The sequence below is a fragment of the Stenella coeruleoalba genome (genome assembly GCF_951394435.1).
Source record: "Stenella coeruleoalba genome assembly, chromosome: 16".
Lineage (NCBI taxonomy): Eukaryota > Metazoa > Chordata > Mammalia > Artiodactyla > Delphinidae > Stenella > Stenella coeruleoalba.
The window spans coordinates 47917525-47924457 of record NC_137162.1 but is presented as its reverse complement, the minus strand read 5'-3'; the positions used below and the strand labels follow the sequence as shown (position 1 = coordinate 47924457).

Sequence of the window (6933 nt, the reverse complement as noted above, 5' to 3'; positions counted from 1 at the left end):
TGCTAGTGCGTCCAGGAAATTACAGAGTCCTTGTAAGGAATCTCCCGTAATTTTAGACAAGCCATGAAGGACCTGATGGTAAAAGCTTGCCCTCTGTGCACCGGAGCTGGATCTAATTTTGGAGGCAGAGTTTAGGGTGAAATAGAGAAGAACAGCTTTACTGCTTTGCCGGGCAAAGGGGGACACATCGGGCTCGTGCCGCAAAAGACTGTGTGTCCCCAACGCAGTGTGATTTGATGAGGAATTTTATAGCAATCGTTCACGGGGATGTGGGTACCTGTGTAAAGACCTGGCCTCAGTCCTGGAGCTTCAGGGGAGATGTGGAGAGCAGGGTAGAGACCCAGCCTGGCCTCAGTACTGGGAAGCTCTGGGCTTCTGTCTGCATGCCAGTGCTCAGATGTCTGTGGTCTGGAGCTGAGGTGGGCTTGTCTGGGTAACAGCGCTCCACTCTGAGTGTGGTTACGTGGCCCCCCAGGGTCAGTGCTGTCGTAGGGGCCTTAGTCCTTACCCCTCTGAGGTTCACCTTCCCTGGGGCCGGTGGAGACTCCTCAGGTGGGCTACCTGGTAATTATTCCAATTCAGCAGCACGCAGAGGGCGAGGAGGGAGGCAGGTTTACCTGGTGAATTGATTGCTGGGCCCATGAAGCTGGGCTTAAGGCTGATGGGCAGCAGGTGAGGTTGCTACTGCGCTCGCCTTCCGGTCGGCCATCCCCACTCAGCAGAGCCCGGCCCTGCTGCTCCTCTTTCAGCCCTGCTGTTGGGGAGTTTTCTCCACACCTCGGTGAGCAAGGAAAGGGCCGAGCCTGCCAGAACCAAGGTACTGTGTTCAACTTTAGCCTGAAAGGTTTAGAACAGTGGAAATAACGTGGAACTAAAGTGAAACAGGAAGGGACTGACTTTCCTGGGACAAATGTCAGGCGTGGAGATGGAACCTGCACTTCTTTCTACAGTCCTAGGAGGTCCCAGGGACCCGGCTTGTTCACACGTTGGGAGCCCACGCCGCACAGCCACGGTGTCCTGACCAAGGTGGATGTGTGACCCCAGGTACAGGGTCTGGGGAGGTGGGGTCCCCCTGGTGAGTGTGGACGTGTGACCCCAGGTGCAGGGTCTGGGGACTGTGTGGTCTCACCCCATCTGCATGGGTCAGGATCACATGTAGGGGGAGACCCCATACCTGCTTTCTGCCTGCAGTGTGTCTTGTCCCGTCTGAGACTTCCAGCGTCTGAGTTGAGGGTTTTGCCATGATTCACCTGTGGTCCCTTTTCTGTTTATCTTGTCATGATCCTATGAGCACAGGCACCTTGGAACAAGCTGCTGCCTCATGTTCTGCTGAGTGAGCCGTAACCCTTGGTGGCCTAGTATTCACAACATGTCGTATATCAGATCCATTTATACGGGTCACCACTGTGTGGTTCCCCGGGTCAGAGCTCAGGTAGCATAGACTAGCCGCGCTGAGAATGGTCCCTCACAAGCCATGGGGTGGCACCATGACGGCCCCTGCCGTGGGGGAGGGTGCTTGGGCCTCGCACATTTGTGACAAAGGGGAGTCATAACTGGAATCGCAAGAAGACATCATTTCAAAAGTTTATCATCTTCTAAGTGGACTAACAATACGTTACACACCCTTTACCATCGTTACCATTTAGGTGCGTGTTTCTGAGGCATCAGGTACATTCACCTTGTCATGGAGCCATCACACCATCCCTAGAACTTCTCATCTTGTAAAACCAAAATTTCACAACCTTGAAAGTCTCACTACCCACCCCCTCCTGCAGCCCTGGCAGCGTCGTCTACTCTGGTCCACGAGTTGTTGACTCCAGGCCCCCCATGTGGGTGGAATCCCGCAGTGTTTGCTGATGGGTCAGTTTGGAAGAGCTGACTTTCATTCTGAAGCTCTCTCTTTGCATCTGAAGAACTTGCATTCAGGTAGAAGCTGTAGGAGGGACAGCGTGTCCAGGGTGCAGATGAGCTAGGACCTGACCAGACACTTTGGAGACCCTCTGGTCCCACCTCTTGGGCTGTGCCTCAGCTGCATCATCGTGGTCCCTGCTGCTGCCCCTGGGAAGCTGGTGCCGAGTGAGATTCCTCTGGTGCCCCTGCTGCCCTCCCCTCTTCCTGCCAGTTGGGGAGGGAGATGGCAGCTGAGTGGCCGTTGCTCCTGAGGCAGGAAGGAGCTTACAGGGCAGACTCTGAGTGTGGGGTGTGATCCCCAGAGCACGCACCCCTCATAGGACACAGTGTCGGTGTGGTGACAGGTGCTCAGGTTGCCTCATCACTAACATGGACTGTTCCCAAGATCCTGCTCAGGAGGGCGTGGTGGTTGGCCTGCGAACCCAGCGGCCCTGTTCCTATCCTGGAGCTCAGAGAGCAGGTCCACCATGAGCTCCGGATTCACCCTGGGTCTCAGCCGTCTCCTCTGTCCTGTCTTTGAAAACAGGAAAATGACTTCTACTGCTCATTGTCCGTAACATAGACCTGGTCCTGTCGATATTAGGGTTCTTTAATTTAGGCATCCTGGGATAGCAGGTGTTCTTAGCCCTAAAGAAGGAAAAGCTCATGAGTGTAAAAACATTTTCAGATGAAAGTAATATTTGATGACTGTCTCTATACTACTTTGCTGTTCACTTCTCTTAGTCATAATTCTCCCGGTTTTAGACCTGATGGGATTATAGGGGAGTCAGAACTGAAATCTTCATAATCTGTGTATTTGTAGCTTCAGTATCATTGACGATCCACAGTGTCTATGGTTAGGGAAGTTATTGATTTCATGTAAAGGATTCCCATTGATGATAGGGCAATTCAGATTAGAATGATGGCTGTAAATTGTTCAAATGTCTCTACTTGTGCATCTAGTGTATGCATCTGAGTCAGTCTAGTTGTCAATATTAGTGAAATAATATAGAAGACCAGAGAACTTATCCAAAAATAATTATTAATGTGATCATGAAAATGTAAAAGTTTTTCCATAATTGGTGACGTTGCATCTTGAGAACCTAGATGAAATGGATATGCCTTCGTGATATACAGTTTTGCCTACGATTTAAGTTTGACGGTTATGTAATTTTTGTTTTTACTGTTATCTCATTTATTGAGAAAGACATAATGATTATGCTGTTGGCTTGACACTGGTTGACAAGGACTTGATTTCTTCCTTCTTTATTTTAAATTAACATAGGTAGGGTCTTCAAACGTAGGATGTGGTGGAGGGCATCTGTCTAACCATTATAGGTTATAGTAGTAGTTTCCACTACTGAGACTTCTTGTTTCGATGCAAATCCTTCTCAGATTATGACGATTATTAGCATTACTGCTGATGATGAGAGGAATGAGCCTAGAGACAAAATGTTTCATGTTGTATGTGCCTCAGGGTAGTCAGAGTAATGCAGCGATATCCCTGAAAGGCCAGGAAAGTGCTGCGAGAAGAGTCATATTTACTACTACAAAGAGAGTTGTGAAGGGAATTTTTGCTCATGTTGAGTTAAGTGTGTAAGCTGAGCACAGTGGGAATCAGTGTAGGAAGCCTCCTGTAATAGTGGAGACTGCTCCCCCTGACATTACATGATGGAATGTGCTACTACATAGTCTGTATCATGGAGGACAGTGTCCCGGGATGAACTGGCTAAGATGATTCCTGTCAAACCACCTACTGTAAGGAGAAAAATAAAGCCTAAAGCTCATAATATAGTGGGAGATCATGTAATATGACCTCCGTGAAGAGTTGCAAATCAGCTAAATACTTTTACTCCTGTAGGAATAGAAATAATTTTGGTGGCTGATGTGAAGTGTGCTCAGGGGTCAACATCTTTCCCCCGGTAAACATCTGATGGGCCCACAAGATAAATCCTAAAAAGCCAATGGACGTGATTCATAGTCTTCCCATATATCTGAAAGGCTCTTTTTGTCCTAAGTAGTATGTAATGATTGTGAGATCATTTCAAACCCTGGTAGGCTACGAATAGAGACTTCTGGGTGACCAAAGAATCAAAATAGGTGTTGATACAGGATTGGGTCTCCTCCTGCAGAGTCAAAGAAAGTAGCGTTTAGGTTTGTATCTGTTAACAGTATGGTAATTTAGGCTGCTAGGACTGAGAGTGACGATTATAGTAATATGGCTATAGTTGGGGAGATCAAATAATGGTGTTTGGTGTGGAGATGTGTCTGCTGGTTTTATATTAAAAACTACAGTAATAATTTTTTTTTTTTTTTTTTTTTTTTTTTTTTTTTTTTGGCGCACGCGGGCCTCTCACTGTTGTGGCCTCTCCCGTTGTGGAGCAAGGCTCCGGACGCGCAGGCTCAGCGGCCATGGCTCACAGGCCCAGCTGCTCCGCGGCATGTGGGATCCTCCCGGACCGGGACACGAACCTGTGTCCCCTGCATCGGCAGGCGGACTCTCAACCACTGCGCCACCCGGGAAGCCCTATAGTAATAAATTTAATAGCACTAAGTATTGAAGAGATACTTGCTAAATGTTAGGAGAAAGTGGTTAGGTCGACAGAGGCTCCTGCATGGGCCTGATTGACGGCTAGAGCTGAATATACGGTTCCACCGGTACCAGCACCAGCTTCTACTACTGATGATACCAGGAGTAAGAATGAATGGTGGGGGAAGTAACTAAAAGTTTATATTATTTATTCGGGGAAATGCTATATCGGGTGCCCCAGTTATTAGTGGGACAAGTCAGTTTCTGAACCGTGCAGTCGTAATGGGTACACCTCTAAAGGACATTATTACCAAGGCAGGGGCTGCTATGACTAGGCTACAGATTGCTCCTCTCCAAGCAGTGCTCCAGGTCAGCATAGCTCAGCCTGGATTAATAGACTGAAGGTGCTGCCTACTCTTCCAGCTCAAGAAACAAACTGCAAATGTGAGGTGCCGATAACTTTGTGATTTGTTGCAAATAATCATCAGTTTATGAACAGAGGTAAAATGACTGAGCTAGCATTAGATTGTTAATCTAAAGAAAGAGATTGAGCCCTCTTTTTGCCAGACCCTGTGGTGAATCAACAAATCGCATTACAGATTGAAAGCAGCAGCTTCAATCCTGCTGGTGCTTTTCTTGCCCTTTTTTTTTCTTAAAGGCTGGAGAAGTAGATTGAAGCCAGTTGACTAGGGTATTCACCTGTTAACTAAAATTTCCTGGGGTGTAAGCCCATCAATCTAGTAAGAATTTGGCTTAATTAAAATGTTTTATTTCCATTTAATTGATGTAGGATTGAGTCTTGCTTATTTTCAGGATTTAAGTAAATTGCACTTGCTTAGGGTTTTGAAAGCTCTTGGTCTACACTAATCTAAATTCCTAGTCCAGCACTGATAGAGTGGGTGTTAAGGGTAGTAATAGTGTAGATATTATGATTAGTAAGGATAGGAATGTTATTTTTTTAATGCTACTGAAGTATAGTTGATTTACAATGTTAAGTTCTGTACAGCAAAGTGACTCAGTTATATATATATGTATATATATTCTTTTTCATATTCTTTTCCATGATGCTTTATCCAAGGATATTGAATACAGTTCCCTGTGCTATACAGTAGGACCTTGTTGTTTATCCATCCTCTCTATATATTAGCTTTCATCTGCTAATTGCAATCTCTCAATCCATCCCTCCCACACCCACCCCCTTGTCAACCACAAGTCTGTTCTGTCTGTTTCTGTTTAGTAGCTATGTTCATTTATGTCGTATTTTAGATTCCACATATAAGTGATATATAGTATTTGTCTTTCTCTTTCTCACTTTGCTTAGTATGATAATCTCTAGGTCTATCCGTGTTGCTGCAAGTGGCATTATTTCAGTGTTTTTATGGCTGAGTAATATCCCATTGTGTATATGTACCACGTCTCCTTTATCCATTCATCTGTCAAAGGACATTTAGGTTGTTTCCATGTCTTGGCTATTGTAAACAGAGCTGCTGTGAATCTAGGGGTGCATGTATCTTTTCGAAATACAGTTTTGTCTGGGTACATGCCCAGAAGGGGGATTGCTGGATCATATGGCAACTCTATTTTTAGTCTTTTGAGGAAACTCCATACTATTTTCCATAAGGGCCGCACCAAGTAGGTTATTTGTTTTGTATATTCTGTTTTATTTTTATGTTGTTTATTGAAGGGAATATAGTTAGTGATGTGGCATATGTTAGCTGCAAGTAGAAATATATGCTGAGGACTGCTCTGATGGCTATTAGTGTGGTAGAATGTTCTTCTTTTTTTTTTTTTTTTTTTTTTTTGTGCGGTACGCGGGGCTCTCACTGCTGTGGCCTCTCCCGTTGCGGAGCACAGGCTCCGGACGCGCAGGCTCAGCGGCCATGACTCACAGGCCCGCGGCATGTGGGATCTTCCCGGACTGGGGCACGAACCCGTGTCCTCTGCATCAGCAGGCAGACTCTCAACCACTGTGCCACCAGGGAAGCCCTGTTCTCATTTTTGTGATCTCTTGGATAATTATTCATTTGGGTAAAAACCCTGATAGTGGTGGGAGACCTCCTAATGGTGCTACAATGGTGAGGATAAGTATTGTGATGGGAGGTGTTTTATTTCATGTGTGTGATAATGATCCTGCTGTTGTACATAAGCTGGGCATAAATAGAAGACAGAGTGACATTGTGATATAAATTAGCATGCTTAAGATTGTTACGGTTAGATTATACATTATAATAGCTGTTGTTCATCCCATATGGGCAATTGACGAGGAGGCTATAATTTTTCCTAGGTGATTATAGTTAAGTCTGCCTCAGCCTCCAATTATGATTCATAATATACCTATGATTAATAGTTTGTTTAGGTTGATGGATGGTGAGATTTGGTATAAAACTGAGAAGGGTGCAAGTTTGTTCTGATAATAGCATCTGGCTTGCTGTTCATGGAGTGACTTGTGTTACTTCAGGGACTGAGATGTGAAATGGGGAAAGACCTAATTTTATGACAAGGGCTATTGTTAT

General features: G+C 45.5%; 1 long non-coding RNA gene across 1 annotated transcript in view; it reads right to left on the bottom strand.

The window, feature by feature from the left end:
- Positions 1 to 713: 713 nt before the first annotated feature.
- The window catches only part of LOC307175076, a 100779-nt gene continuing 94559 nt past the window's right edge, over positions 714 to 6933 (bottom strand). The window contains exon 7 of the long non-coding RNA XR_013824246.1: positions 714 to 2538. This is a non-coding gene — a long non-coding RNA (uncharacterized lncRNA). The remainder of the gene's footprint in view (positions 2539 to 6933) is intronic.